This window comes from Schistocerca nitens, chromosome 8 (assembly GCF_023898315.1).
Source record: "Schistocerca nitens isolate TAMUIC-IGC-003100 chromosome 8, iqSchNite1.1, whole genome shotgun sequence".
NCBI lineage: Eukaryota > Metazoa > Arthropoda > Insecta > Orthoptera > Acrididae > Schistocerca > Schistocerca nitens.
In genome coordinates, this window is record NC_064621.1 from 179,660,414 (window position 1) to 179,677,288 (window position 16,875).

Below are 16,875 nucleotides of genomic sequence, written 5' to 3' on the forward strand. Positions count from 1 at the left end.
TATTAAACGCAGCTGGTTCTTGAGCGCTTCGGTGTATATGATATTCTGGTCAGGACCAATCAGTGGATGGGTTTTGTTCCGCACAGTAAGCACAAATAGCGATGGCTGAGTCAACAGATCCAACAGAATGAGGTCCACTGCACTGAATGCATCTCATCTCCTCCCGAATAGGCCACGAAGGCCCAAAGGTAGCGACCGGCCGCCATGTCATTCTCAGCCCACAGGCGTCACTGGTTGTGGATATCGAGGGGCATGTGGTCAGCACACCGCTCTCCCGACCGAATGTCAGTTTCCGAGACCGGAGTCGCTACTTCTCAGTCAAGTAGCTCCTCAGTTTGCCTCACAAGGGCTGAGTGCACCCCATTTGCCAACAGCGCTTGGCAGACCAGATGGTCACCCATCCAAGTGCTAGCTAAGTCCGACAGCGCTTAACTTCGGTGCTCTGACGGGAACCGGTGTTACCACTGCGGCAAGGCCGTTGGCAATGCATCTCATCGGGGCTCGACATTATTTGTTGATGTGACCGTAATGGAAGCAGTTAAAGCGCTGCTTGACGGTTGGTATATAATGATTTAAATGACACTTCTAATGCCTATAACAGGGAATACAGATTTCACGACTTCCAAAATTTCCGCCTCTTCAGGTTCTGTATTAACTTTTCTTATTACTCTCTGTTTATGGACAACGAAGAAGGGACTGTAAGCTTCTATGTTTTTATATTAATACTTCGCTTTTTTTAGAAAATTGTCTTCTAGGGTTTTTAATTCAACCTCCACTTCTGATTTTCGTACAAAAGATATATTAATTACAGTGTCCTTGAGTTATGGTAAGAAAAGATGCTACATTCTCCTTAGAGCCATAAAGGTGCAGACGGTCTACGTTTTTACCCAAACTTTCGATAAAAATTACTTATGGACCACGTACATTTCCAAAAGTTAGTAGACCACTGAGAAGTTACAGCTTCTACCGGAGGTATATTTTGTAGGTGGGGATCGGAGGCAGCAGCTACATTTAGAATAGTATCAGCTACTTTTTAAACATTAGCATCAGTTAGCTTCTGCAATGAAAGTTTTTCTTTAATTCCTTGATTTCAAACTAACCTCAGTTTGCCGGTACAGAATGTATTCCAGATCCATCCCCAGCGTCCGCTAACGAGGAACTGGCAGAATCTATAGCGTTGACCAGCGTAGTTCCTGGAGAAGCTTGGAAGGGAATTGTATGTTGATGTAGCTGCTGGACAACCGGTTGGTGTCGACGTTGGCCAACAAACAGTACAAGTAGAAAGGTTAGGAACTAACGTCCTATCGACAACGAGGTCATTAGAGACGGATCACAAGCTCGTAAAGTATCAAAGATGGGGAAGGAAATCGGCTATGCCCTTGCAGAGAAACCATCATGGTATTTGCATGGAGTGATCAGAGAGCAGTAGCACCATGCACTACAGTGGGTAGCGTTTTCCGCGGTGACATGGCGACACGCAGAATTGGCGTTCCCACCTGGAAACTGCAGCCCATAACAGACCACCACTGACATATGGTCGGGGACATACTGAAATGTGTGGTGCATTTGATTAACAACGCCATGAATTTATATGATAGAAAGACAAAGCTGAGTTAACATATATCATCTTTTTATTTGCTTTATTGTATATTCTTTCACATATTTCAGATTATGTTTTCTTATTTCACTGTAAACAGATCTGATAAATTTCCATTCGTGATTCTTCCTTATTTCATTATGTAGTTGACAAAATTTACAAAACTGGTCGCTCCAGAACAAAAACTTGCTGTGGCTCTAGTGGCTGCTTTTAGTATTGTAATTTGCAGTACCTAAATGAAGTTTACTGTAGTGATAATAGTTGCATTTTATGCAGTAACAATTTATTTACAACTGAAAATGTCCGACAGTAGATCCTCAGTATTTACTATAGTAGGATCATGTATTTCAACCACTCTCCAAGTGTTAGTTATAGAAACAATTAACGAAGTATTGTCACAATACTCAAGTCCATCTTTAAACTGGCATTAGTATTATCATAGCGAAGGTAGACATAAACGAGTACCCATTGGAGTGATACAAGTTTACATGCCTACTAACACCATAGATGACAATCAGTTTGAAAGAATGCACAATGAAATAAAAAGAAATTAGTCAGATAGTGTTATAGGCCCTTTGCTGTTCCTTATCTATATTAACGATTTGGGAGACAATGTGAGCGGCTGTCTTAGGTTGTTTGCAGATGATGCTATCGTTTATCGACTAATAAAGTCATCAGAAGATCAAAACAAATTGCAAAACGATTTAGAAAAGATATCTGAATGGTGTGAAAATTGGCAGTTGGCCCTAAATAACGAAAAGTGTGAGGTCATCCACATGAATTCTAAAAGGAATTCGCTAAACTTCAGTTATACGAGAAATCAGTCTAATCTAAAAGCCTTAAATTGAACTAAACACCTACGTATTAAAACTACGAACAACTTAAATTGGAAGGAACACACAGAAAACGTTGTGGGGAAGGCTAACCAAAGACTGCGTTTTATTTGCAGGACACTAAGAAAATGTAACATCTACTAAACAGGCTGTCTACACTATGCTTGTCCGTCCTCTTTTAGAATACTGCTGCGCGGAGTGGGATCCTTACCGGATGGGGCTGACGGAGTATATCGAAGAAGTTCAAAGAAGGGCAGCACGTTTTGTATTATCGCGAAATATGGGAGAGAGTGTCACAGAAATGATACAGGATTTGGACTGGACATCTTTAAACAAAGGCGTTTTTCGTTGCGACGGAATCTTCTCACGAAATCTAATCACCAACTTTCTCCTCCGAATGCGAAAATATTTTGTTGACAGCGACCTAGATAGGGAGAAAAGATCACCACGATAAAATAAGGAAAGTCAGAGCTCGTACGGGAAGATATAGGTGTTCGTTCTTTCCGCGCGCTATACGAGATTGAATAATGGAGAATTGTGAAGGTGGTTCGATGAACCCTCTGCCAGGCACTTAAATGTGATTTGTAGAGTATCCATGTAGATGTAGTTAAGGAAGACAATAATTTAAAATGTGATAACGGACTGGATTCGGTAGTAGGAAAAGGAAGACATGGAAAATAGTAGGTAAACATGGGCTAGCTGGAACGAATGAAAGAGGAAGCCATCTCACAGAAATTTGCACATAGTATAATTTATTCATCTCTAACACTTCGTTTAAGAACAATGAAAGGCAGTTGCTTACATGGAATAGAATTGGGTATAGTGGGATGTCCCAGACAGGCACAGAATGGTAAGATAGAGTTTTTGAAACAAAATTTTAAACTGTAGGTCATTCCCAGTTCTAGTTGCAGCTTGACGATAATTATTTGATTCGGAACTGCAGACTACACTAAAGAGATAGCAAAGAGGTACCAAATTCAGGAGCCTTGATAGGTTAAGACTCAGAATACAAGAATAAAAACGCAGCAATGAAGTAGCCAAGGGGAATACAGATGTCTAAAAAGTGCGACTGACATAAAAAAATGGTTCTGAGCACTATGGGACTTAAGAGCTGAGGTCATCAGTCCCCTAGAACTGAGAACTACTTAAACCTAACTAACCTAAGGAGATCACACACATCCATGCCCGAGGCAGGATTCGAACCTGCGACCGTAGCAGTCGCGCGTGTTCCGGACTGAAGCGCCTAGAACCGCTCGGTCACCAATGCCGGCAGTGTGACTGACAGAAACTGCAAAATGCAAATTGAGAATAGCTAGAGGAAAAATGGAAGCCTGGGATGCATGGAAAATATGGGTGTCACATGTCAGAAATTACAAAAAAGAACGAAATTGAACAAACGTTAGAAATGTGAAATGTCTGAAATGTAAGGCAGTTCTGATCTTATGATTATCTTAGATGATAGACTGAAGAAAGGCAAACCTACATTTATAGTATTTATATCTTTAGAAAAAGTTTTTGTGGATCTTGATCAGAACAAACTCTCTGAAACGCTGAAGGTAGCAACGATAAAACACAGGGAAACAAGATAACCGCAAACTCGTACAGAAAGCAGGCTTCAGTGATAAGGGTTGAAGGACCTGAAAGGGAAGCAGTAATTGAGAAGGCAGATGTAGAGAGGATAAAAAATGCATACTGGCAACAGCAAGCGAAGAATTTCTGAAAATGAGGAATTTGTTAACATCTAACATAAATTTAAGTGTTAGGAAGTATTTTCTGAAGGTACTAGCCTGAACTGTAGCCTTGCTTGGTTGAAACAGTTCAGTGAGAAAGCGAATACAAGCTCTGGAAATAAAAATGCTGAAGATGAGGTGGATAGATTGTATAACTAATGAAGAGACTGCATCAATCGGGAGAAAAGGAATTTTGGTACAACTTGACTAAAAGAGAGGATTGGTTGGCAGAACATCGCACGAGGCGTCAACATATCGTCAATTTGACAATAAGAGGAAATGTGGAAGTTAAAAACCGTAGAGGGAGTCCAAGACTACAATACAGTAAAGAGGTTCAAATGGGTGAATGTTGCTGTAGTTTTACGGAGGTGAAGAGGCTTGTACCAAATGGACTAGCATGTATAGTTGCATCAAACGACCGTTTGTACTGAAGACCAAAACAAATAAAGAGGGATGCGGTTTCATGTAGCTTCAAAAGATTTTAAAAGCTTAAAATAAGCTAAAGGTCTCAGTGCAAGTGGAAAGAATTAAAATATGTAGCTACAGAGTGATTACATCACGTGACGTAACAAGCTTTTACTGGAGCTCAGTAGCCCACATAGAACATCGTAAACATTAAAAAGTGCCATACTAATATATTCTTCGACGAGGTATTAAAAGCTTTTTTAAAAATCACGTATTTTCAAAAAGAAGCTAGAGTTACTTTGTATCTGGGTGAATAAAAAGTGTCTCTTACAGTACTATCACATGCAAAAAACATCATTTCAATGTCTTGAACTGTTTATGAAATATGACGATCGTTACAAACACATTATTCCCAAGGAGCAGGGACAGAATTGGGCACGCCTTACGCGATCCATCTGCAGGATATAAAAAACAATATTTTAAGAATGGAAAGAGATATAGTTCTGCTCTCAACCTGAAATACAATTTCTATGTACTGGCTATGTTTCACGCACAACAATTTGTGACCTAAAATGAAGTAAACGCAAAGTCTACACAATGCGTTTTTGCACAGCAAGCTCATTAAAATTTCGTGCAATGATTTACATGCAGCACAGTATCTATGGCGAATAACAAAAAGAAATTCCGTTCTTTATCGAGTGAAGATATCAAGCTGTAAGATATAGAAGAACCAATTTTTTTCAGAGAATAGTTTCCTTCAAATCGGATGATAAACATTTCATAGCAGGTGGCGCATCTGTAGCAGTGCTTTGACGACAGTTCATGTAGCTCAAAAATGGTTCAAATGGCTCTGAGCACTATGTGACTTAACTTCTGAGGTCATCAGTCGCCTAGAACTTATAACTAATTAAACCTAACTAACCTAAGGACATCACACACATCCATGCCCGAGGCAGGATTCGAACCTGCGACAATAGCGGTCGCGCGGTTCCAGACTGAAGCGCCTAGAACCGCCCGGCCACACTAGTTCATGTAGCCAGAGGGTCTGCATCTGATGTCATGCTCAGAGAGTTCAGTTACTGGTGGAGCCGACCTGCAGCATGTCACACAGCAGTGCTTCAACATGTACTAAAGCCATAATTTGACTATATTACGATTATGGTATCGCAGTTAGTTTGCATTCATGAGAATTTCTTGACTGGAATCACAACAAATTTACTCTGAAATGACAAAAGACATGGGACAGCAATATTCACATATACAAATGGCGGTAGTTTAACGTACACAAGATATAAAAGGGCAGTACATTGGCGGAACTGTCATTTGTACTCAGTGGATTCGTGTGAGAATGTTACCGACGTGATTATGGTCGCACGATGGGAATTAACAGACTTTGAATGAGGAATGGTAGTTGGAGCTAGATGCGTGAGACATTCCATTTCGGAAATCGTTAGGGAGATCAATTTTCCGAGATACACAGTGTCAAGACTGGGCCGTGAATACCACATTTCAGGCATTACCTCTCACCACGGATCACGCAGTGGCCGACAGCCTTTATTTAACGACCGAGAGCAGCGTCGTTTGCGTAGAGTTGTCAGTGCTAACAGACAAGAAACACTGCTGCAGAAATCAATGTGGGACGTACGTCGAAAGTGTCCGTCAGGACAGTGCGGCGAAATTTGGCGTTAAAGGGCCATGGCAGAGACGACCGACGTGAATGCCTTTTCTAACAGAACGACATCGCCTACAGTGCCTCTAGACAACTGGAAAACCGTGGCCCAGTCAGATAAGTCCCTTCTTCAGCTGCTAAGAGCTTCTGGTAGGGTTCGACTGCGGCGCAGACCTCGGAAATGGCTATGTTCGGCTACTTGGAGACCATTTGCAGCCATTCATGGATTTCATGTTATGGATGATAAATCGCCATGTCACCTGTCTACAGTTTTTAGCTATTGGTTTGAAGAACATACTGGACATTTCGAGCGAATGATTTGATGATCCAGATCGCCCTACATGAATCTCACTGAACATTTATGGGACATAGTGGAGAGATCAGTACGTGCCCAAATCGTGCACCGGCAAAACTTTCGTAATTATGAATCACTATCGTGGCAGCATGATCCAGTATTTATGCACGGGACTCCCAATGACTTGCTGAGTCCACACTACGTCGAGTTGCAGCACTACACCGGCAAAAGGAAGACCGACACGATAGCAGGAGGCATCCCATGACTTTTGTCAAAAAAATGGTTCAGATGGTTTCGAGCACTGTGGGACTTAACTTCTGAGGTCATCAGTCCCATACAACTTAGAACTGCTTAAACCTAACTAATGGTTCAAATGGCTCTGAGCACATGGGACTTAACATCTATGGTCATCAGTCCCCTAGAACTTAGAACTACTTAAACCTAACTAACCTAAGGACATCACACAGATCCATGCCCGAGGCAGGATTCTAACCTGCGACCGTAGCGGTCGCGCGGTTCCGGACTGAAGCGCCTAGAACCGCTCGGCCAATCCGGCCGGCGACTTTAGTCACTTTAGCGTGATGGCAGCCTACTGCGTCGAAGCGCCCACTTTCACAAAGAGAGAGATATGCGGGCTGCAGGCATCACAAAGGAAATTCGTTAGATCCACCAATCAGAAGACGAAGATAAATAAGTTAAGGAATGAGGAGGTGAGAAAGGCTGCTGGAATCAAGACATCCCTTTTAGTCCGAACGCATGCAGGTAACGGTGATGGGGGTACGTATTGAGGTTGAAGACTACAAGAACAGCCCCAATACACTAGGAAATAATAATAATAATAATGGCGTGTGACGAGGGCCTCCCGTCGGGTAGACCGCTCGCCTGGCTCAAGTCTTTCGATTCGACGCCACTTAGGCGACTTGAGCGTCGATGGGGATGAAGTGATGATGATTAGGACAACACAACACCCAGTCCCTGAGCGGAGAAAATCTCCGACCCAGCCGGGAATCGAACCCGGGCCCTTAGGATTGGCAGTCTGGCGCGCTGACCACTCAGCTACCGGGGCGGACTTACACTTGGAAAGAAAGGTGGAAGGAAAACGCCAGTCTGATGACCCAGTACTCGTTGGCTTACATGATCAAGGAAGACCTCGCTGCCAGAAGAAGAGCAATGGATGATGCTCTCTGTGACAGTTTATAAGTGAACAGGAGAAAATGGAAGAGGCTCATTAACCGTTCTTGAGAAACTGGAACTGTAGAATGATGGTAATGATGCTGATCGTGGTGGTGGTAGTGGTATTGATGGTGGACATCCTTGCATAGCATGAGCTTTCTTTACGACGTTTTATATTCTTTCTTCTTGTGTCTTGTCAGCGCATTTTATAACTGCGATTAATGTCTAATTCTGTGCACAGCACACCTCAGTAACACCTGGTTACGCATTGTATGCCTTCAGTTTCTGGCCCTGTGTATATCTACACTGTCTGTAGTAACTGTGACGCCCACTATTTCTATAATTTGGCTAACAATATAGTGATTTATACAAGATCGTTCAGTGGTTTCTATAACCCACAACCAAAGCCAATAATTTTCCATGTGTGTTCTCCCATTCATCCGCTAACTCGCAGCTACACACGTCTGCGGCAATTAATGCCACACACACAGTGAACAGGACTATACAAAATGTTTTTCTTTTCTCTTGATACGTTCGCCGCTGTAACACGGTTTGTCCTTGGCACATAAACATGGGTCTAATAAAAACGTCTTTCAGTTTCAGGACACAATTCTGTCAGAAAATTCATATTAAATATAGAGTTAATCTTTTCATTCAGAATTATGCTCAATGCTTTTAAATTTTTTCCTGTACTTTCCACAGACGAGGAGGTTACAAGTATTTTTTCATAAACGGATGTAGCAGCAGCCGCACTTTGAAAATAAACGTCTAAATCTTTCCAAGCATGCTCTGATTTCTCTTATTTCAAAACGACTGTCATTCCTCTATATGTAGATCATAGTCTACGAAATATTTTCAAAGGTGGAAGTGATTTAAATTTCTTGAAAAGACTCCACCACAACAAAAGAGACTTTGTTTAAATGATGGTCACCCGAAATCATTTACCATAACTGAGACAAACTCTCAATTTCTATGTGATGATACAAAGTAAGCTGTCTTTATATAAATGTTTTTGACGTCCTTGTAAGGTAGCACTTTTTCTCGTATATTCTTTCACTCGAATTTCATTCGCATGCAGTGTGTTTTTTGTACCCCAAAAAATGTATAATATTACTCGCAGCACACAAATGCAATATAATTTAAATAAAGTGTTTTAAATAAGTAAGTAAAGAGGAAATAGTAGTTAAAATGGGTTGTCATGTTGGAAATGATGGCGATAGCAAGAGAGACAGTCTGGGAAACACGAGAGTATTGCCCTCTGTTGGGATTATCTAGTGGACATGAGCTGTCATATCTGTTCGCGAGTGTAAAAACGTGAACAGCCCTTGCGAGTTTATTATTTTTTTTTTTTAATGAGCGGCATGGATGAAACTGCAAAGACGATAATTATTCTTTGATTTGGCGATGTACTAATTTCCTATTCTTTAGAATTTCATGGTGTTTCTTGACTGGAGAAATGAAGTGCGCTGCTGCCCGGGAGATAATTAGACACGAAAAAAGTTTTGTTTTAAAATTTTACGAAGGAAAGAGAACTGAGCATTGAAAAGCTTAAGAGAACATATAAATAACATATGTATGGTAATCAACTGGAATGATAAAAATAGAATGTCAGCTTTACTCTCAATTCATTAAACAGACTGCAGACAGTTTCTTTTCTTGTGAAAATTGAATTACAGCCTTTTAGTTTTAAGCACAAATCAGTGCAAGGATGGGTTGCGATTAATGTGAATAAGCTGTAGTGAATCGGAACCTCACTGCACTCACCTGGGACTGATTATACGTTTCTTAAATGAACACACTGTCGTTTCACTCTATTGTTGTTTATTTAATTACAACCCAGGTTGCAGCCTTTTATGCCATTTTCAAGTGATTGAGTTTATCTCATTAACATATACTGCAAGACATAAAGCTCAAAATTGGTCATAAATTAAGACAAATATTTGTTAATTTAGGGCAATTATTTTTCTTTATTTTGAGCTTTATGTCCTACAGTATATGTTAATGACATAAAAGCAATAGCTTGAAAATTGCATAAAACGCTGAAACCTTGGACGTAATTAAATAAACAACAATATAGTCAAATGGCGATGTGTTAATTTTAAAATTATTGTATGACTGTTGCTCAAGAACATCAAAAACTGATTAAAACTTTATTTTCAGAAAGAAGTCACGTCATCTATACACCGTGTAGGTAACTGAAAAGCTACCTGTTTCCTGTATCATTACAGATGCGGGAGAGTGTACTAGCTGGATGGTTTCAGCTAGACTTATTCGCTCACTCTTTCGTATACAATTAGTAACTATAGCATTTCAGCGGATAATGAGGGAAGTGCAACGACGTATTTTCAAAGAATTGGAATATACATATTTTTATCTGCTATCGACGAATTGTAACTTAGCACATTACAAACCCTCCACTGCAATTGTAAAAACGAAATACCAATATCCTGTGAAATCTGCACTCTAGCCCTCTGCCCACAAGGTAGATCAGGACCTTAACAACAAGGTCGTGTGGTATTCCACTGATTAGCATGTACCACGGAGCAGGCGACTCCTCCAATACTGTGAACTTGACGGCCTGGAAAGATATGCTAGCCGGGAATAAGAACAGGACTACATCGCGTATGTGCGCTAAGCAACATAGGGCGGGCGGGGTTTTTCAGCCTACCTTATGGGCAGTGGGTTAACTTCCTCTCTTACAGAGGATCCAGAAAAATGTAGACACTCCTTGATAGTTAATATCTTTGGAAAAAAATTACATATCGTTGCACTTTTGCGTGGTAACGTAGTCCATTGTCTTCTGAACAGATCTTGGCTCGCGTTATCCAGTAGATGACAATACAGCAATTAATGAAGGAAGAATGTCGTTTCAGCAACGCAAGGCCGTTTTGAAGTAATAGTAGAAGTACGTAAGCACGATAGAGGTACAACGACAATGGCATAATGTGCACGGAACTCTGCTATCAACAAATATAACAATTTATCGTATTCGGTATAAATTTGAAGCCGACGGTACTCTTCAGCATGTGCATAAGGACACGTCTGGCCAACCAAAACATCGACGAGTCCAGTTTCTAGCGCTACTGTGTTGCAATATTTTACTATGTCATCTCAAAAATCTGTGAAGCAGGGTGCACATGAAAGCGGGGTAAGCCCATAAACCGTACGACGAATTTTGAAGGCTGCAAACTGAAAAGTTTACATTCTAAGGTCATTTCACGCTATGAACGAGGACGACCTGGGTCGAAGGATGCAGTGCAGCGAGTGGTTTCAAGGCATGCTTCGCGAGGAGGAACGGTTTGCACCGATGGTTATCTGGTCTGACGATACCTGGTGTTAATGTGTGGTGTGATTTGACATCGCGCGGTTTGATTGGCACGTTCTTCTTTGAAGTTCCCGTTACTGTTACTGTAACTGGTGAGGCATACCTTCATATGGTGCAAACATCGATTTTACCTGCCATCCGAGAGGTGTTTCGAAATGAAAGATTTTACCTACAATAACATGGCGCTCTGCCTCACTACCAGGGAGACGTCAGAGCCTCCATAATGAAAATTTACCTGGACAATGTATAGGTTGAAGGGGAGCTGTGGAGTACCCACCACGATCTACAGACTTTCCACCTCTTCACTTCTACCCATGGGGGATTTTGAAAGCTGAAGTTTATCAACAAGAGCCAGCTACACAGAACGAGCTACGAGAAACCATTGAGGCGTCTAGTGCAGCTATCCAACCAGCAACACTGACAACTGTAGTTATGTCAACAGTTCAGCCGTATCGATGCTGTTTGGCTGCTATTGTGGGTTACTTTGAAAACATAAAATAACCTCCCCCCCCCCCCCCCGCCACTGCAAGAATTGTAAAGATATGTAATTATGTTCTATTAATACGGACTATCAAAGAGGGTCTACGAATGTCTGAACCCCTTTGTATTCCATTACAACAGCAAATTCTCTTTACTTACTTTGGATAAGGGTCGTGGCTCCTCAGTATCCTGGCGATAGAAATTGAATATACAGTACTCAAAGTACTTAGTTCGCCTCACGGAAGACGTCTGATGCGTGCGTTCATTCTGTGCACTAGAATCATCTCTGGTAAGGATCCCATATAGCGGGTGTACAAGCAGTCCCTTTAATAGTGTAACGTTCCGGTGACGTAATTCCGTTACAGTGAGGTTCAGGAACAGATCTTCTAGTGTGTCAGCATGGCGTTCTTCTCTCCCACGTGGGCGTTAAGGGTCCGGTGGTCTGGCGGAGGCTAAATGAATCCTTCGGAGGTGAAGGTGGCAGCATCAAGGTAGACGGAGCTCAGGGAAATTCATTATTCATCAAGCTGTAGCAGATACAGGTACACATTCTCGAACGGCGGGAGCAGTGTGGCGACGATTGACAGCATCCATATTGCGCGGGCGTGGCCAGGGATCGATCCGCGCCCCAAGGACTCTGGCTGAAGTTTATAAGAATAGTTGCCACGCACTGGATAGATACACTACTGCCCATTAAAATTGCTACACCACGAAGATGACGGGCACAGACGCGAAATTTAACCGACAGGAAGAAGATGCTGTGATATGCAAATGATTAGCTTTTCAGGGCATTCACACAAGGTTGGTGCCGATGGCGACACCTACAACGTGCTGACATGAGGAAAGTTTCCAAACGGTTTCTCATACCCAAACAGCAGTTGACCGGCGTCGCCTGGTGAAACTTTGATGTGATGCCTCGTGTAAGGTGGAGAAATGCGCACCACCACGTTTCCGACTTTGATAAAGGTCGGATTGTAGCCTATCGCGATTGCGGTTTATCGTATCGCGACATTGCTGCTCGCGTTTGTCGAGATCCAGTGACTGTTAGCAGAATATGGAACCGGTGGGTTCAGGAGGGTAATACGGAACGCCGTGCTGGATCCCAACGGCCTCGTATCACCAGCAGTCGAGATGACAGGCATCTTATCCGTATGGCTGTAACGGATCGTGCACCCACGACTCGATCCCTGAGTCAACAGATGGGGACGTTTGAAAGGCAACAACCATCTGCACGAACAGATCGACGACGTTTGCAGCAGCGTGGACTATGCGCTCGTAGACCATGGCTGCAGTTACCTTTGACTCTGCATCAAGGACAGGAACGCCTGCGATGGCGTACTCAACAACGAACCTGAGTGCACGAATGGCAAAACGTCTTTTTTTCGGATGAATCCAGGTTATGTTTACAGCATCATGATGTTCGCATCCGCGTTTGGCGACATCGCAGTGAATTCACATTGGAAGCGTGTATTCGTCATCGCCATACTGGCGTATCACCCGGCGTGATGGTATGGGGTGCCATTGGTTACACGTTTCGGTCATCTCTTGTTCGCATTGACAGCACTTTGAGCAGTGGACGCTACATTTCAGATGTGTTACGACCCGTGGCTCTACCCTTCATTCGATCCCTGCGAAACCCTACATTTCAGCAGGATAATCCACGACCACATGTTGCAGGTGCTGTACGGGCCTTTCTGGATACAGAAAATGTTCGCCTGCTGCCCTGGCCAGCACATTCTCCAGATCTCTCACCAATTGAAAACGTCTGGTCAATGGTGCCCGAGCAACTGGCTCGTCACAATACGCCAGTCACTACTCTTGATGAACTGTGGTATCGTGTTGAAGCTGCATGAACAGCTGTACCTGTACATGCCATCCAATCTCTGTTTGACTCAATGCCCAGACGTATCAAGGCCGTCATTACGGCCAGAGGTGGTTGTTCTGGGTACTGATTTCTCAGTTTCTATTCACCGAGATTGCGTGAAAATGTAATCACATGTCAGTTCTAGTATAACATATTTGTCCAATGGATACTCGTTACCATCTGCATTTCTTCTTGGTGTAGCAATTTTAATGGCCAGTAGTGTATGTACCAACAGAACAGTTCATAATAGGAGGAGCCTCCATGGCATACAGTCACTGTAAAGAAACTTCTATAGAGACAGAGACTACTGCATAATAGGTGTAAAATAAAGCGTAAGGCTACAGATAGAGCGATGCTGAATGACACGCGTTTGGCTGACAAGAGAGCAATGCGTGATATCTTCAGTGAGTACCAGAATAATGTGATTTTTCACAGAACCCCGCCCCCCCCCCCAAAAAAAATTGCTCACATCTAAAGGCTGTTAGTGGCACCAAAGTTAGTGTCTCCCTAGCGAATGAGACAGGAACTAAAATTGAGAGTAGCAAAGCAAAAGCTGAGAAGATTAACTCCGTTTTCAAATATTCCTTTACAAAGGAAAACCCAGGACAATCGCCCCAATTTATTCTCATAGCACTGAAAAGATGAATGAAATAAGTATGAGTGTCAGTGGTGTTGAGAAACTCGTTAAATCTGAACAAAGCTCCAGGGCCCGATGGAATCCCTCTAAGTCTGTATGGAATTTGCGTCTGAGTTAGTCCCTCTTCTAACTAAAATCTATTATAGATCCCTCTAACAAAAACCCGTGCTCACTTGGAAAAAGGCATATGTCACACCCAACTGTGGGAGGGGTGGTAGAAGTGATCCACAGAAATGCCGTCCAATGTCGTTGACATCGATTTGTTGTAGAACCTTAGAACATACTATGAGCTCAAACGTAATAAGGTATCTTGAACAGAATGACTTCTTCATTGGCATCCAGCCTGGATTTCGAAAACATCGATCATGTGAATTCCAACTCGTATTTTTCTCACACGACATAGTAAAAGCTCTGTATCAAGGCAATCAGTTGGATGCATTGTTTCTTGATTTCCGAAATGCATTTGACTCGGTATCGCACCTATGCTTATTGTCAAAAATACGATCATATGGGGTATCAAGTGAAATTTGTGACTGGATTGAGGACTTTTTGGTAGAGAGGACACAGCATGTTGCATGAAGAGTCGTCATCAGATATAGAAGTAACTTCGAGTATGCCCCGGGGAAGTGTGTCGGGATCCTTGCTGTTCACATTGTATATTAGTGATCTTGCAGACAATATTAATAATAAAATCAGGCTTTTTGCAGATGATGCAGTTATCTATAATGAAGTACTATCTCAGAGAAGCTGCATAAATATTTAGTCAGATCTTGATAAGGTTTCTACGTGGTGCAGAAATTGGCAACTTGCTCTAAATGTTCAGAAATTGAAACTTGTTCGCTTCAGAAAACGAAAAAAATGTAATATCCTATGATTATAATATCAGTGAATCACTGTTGCAATTGGTCAGCTCATACAAATGCCTGGATTTAACACTTTGTTGATATATGAAATTGAATGATCACATAGGTTCAGTAGTGGGTAAAGCAGGTGGCAGACTTTGGTTTATTGATAGAACACTGGGGAAGTGCAATCAGTCTACAAAAGAGATTGCTTACAAATTCCTCGTGTGCCCGCTTCTAGAATATTGATCAAGTGTGTGGGACCCATACCAGTTAGGACTAACAGGGGTTATTGAATGTATACAGAGAAGGGCAGCACGAATGGTTAAAGGTTTGTTTAATTCGTGGGAGAGCGTCACAGAGATAATGAAGGAACTGAACTGGTAGACTCTTGAAGACAGACGTAAACTTTCCCGAGAAAGTCTATTAACAAAGTTTCAAGAACCGGCTTTAAATTACTACTCTAGGAATATACTACAACCCCATACGTATCGCCCACATAGGGATCGTGAGGATAAGATGAGAATATTACTGCAGGCACAGAGATATTCAAACAGCCATTTTTCCCGCGTTCCACACGTAAATGGAAAAGGAAGAAACCCTAGTAACTGATACAATGGGACGTATCCTCGGCCATGCACCTCACGCTGGTTTGCAGAGTATAGATGTAGTTGCAGATGTAGGAGTGAAGGGGCGCTGCGCTGCGACACGTGGTCTGGGCTGCAGAGTGGTTGTCTTGCAGATGGAAATCACCGAGCTAAGCAAACCGAACGGGGACCACAAAGCTCTTCCAGAGGAACACTTTCAAAGAGAACGCGACTACCAGCAGTGGACACAGTCCAGCTCAGTGAACTGACGAAGACGTCCACGGTGCACTGAATGCGAGTCCAAGAAGAAAGTCACACGGGACGGACGGCCTGCTGGTTTAATTCTGAACAGAATTCTGGGTCATTTCGAAAGATACCTTTATAAAGATCACCAACGAAATTTGAAGTGTGGAACATATGTCCCACCACAATTCCTGGCACACTGAACTACAACTCCTCAGGTCTGTGTACGGTGCATGGCAGAGGGTATCTTGTACCACAGGCAGTCATTTCCTTTCCTGTTCCACTCGCAATTAGAGCGAAGGAAAAACGACTATCAATATGCCTCTGTAGGAGACCCTGTTTTGCTCTTATTTTTCTTCTTGGTCCTTAAGCGAAACGTAAGTTGGCGGCGGTAGAATCGTTCGGCAATCAGCTTCAAATGCCGGTTCTCTAGACTTTCTCAATAGCGTTGTTCGAAAAGAACGTCGCCTTCCCTTCAGCGATTCCCATTTGAGTTCCAGACGCATCTGCATAATACTTGAGTGTTGTTTAGAGCCTACTGGTAACAAATCTAGAAACCCATCTTCGAATTGCTTCGACGTCTTCCTTTAATACGACCTGATCACGAGGCACACTAGTGTCCCATACGCGATCTTCTTTACAGATGAACCACACTTTCATAAAATTCTCCCAGTCAGCTGAAGTCGACCATTCGTCTTCCATCCTATAATCCTCAAGGGCTCGTTTTATTTCATATCGCTTTGCAACGTTACGAAAATGGTTCAAATGGCTCTGAGCGCTATGGGACTTAACTTCTAAGGTCATCAGTCCCCTAGAACTTAGAACTACTTAAACCTAACTAACCTAAGGACATCACACACACCCATGCCCGAGGCAGGATTCGAACCTGCGACCGTAGCGGTCGCGCGGTTCCAGACTGTAGCGCCGAGAACCGCTCGGCCACCGCGGCCGGCGCAACGTTACGCCCAGATCTTTAATCGACGTGACTGTGTCAAAGCAGCATATCACTAATGCCGTATTCGAACATGACAGGTTTGCTTCCCTACTCATCTGCATTAACTTACGTTTTCTATATTTAAATCCAGCTGCCATTCATCACACCAACTAAACATTTTGTTTAAGTCATCTTGTATACTCCTAATGTCACTGACCGACGGCATCTTTCCGTACACCACGGTGAACAATCGCAGTTTGC

The 16,875-nt window shown here is 42.6% G+C and overlaps 1 pseudogene; it reads right to left on the bottom strand.

Moving 5' to 3' along the window:
- Window positions 1–365: 365 nt before the first annotated feature.
- Window positions 366–483, bottom strand: LOC126199967 (5S ribosomal RNA; annotated as a pseudogene).
- Window positions 484–16,875: the final 16,392 nt, after the last annotated feature.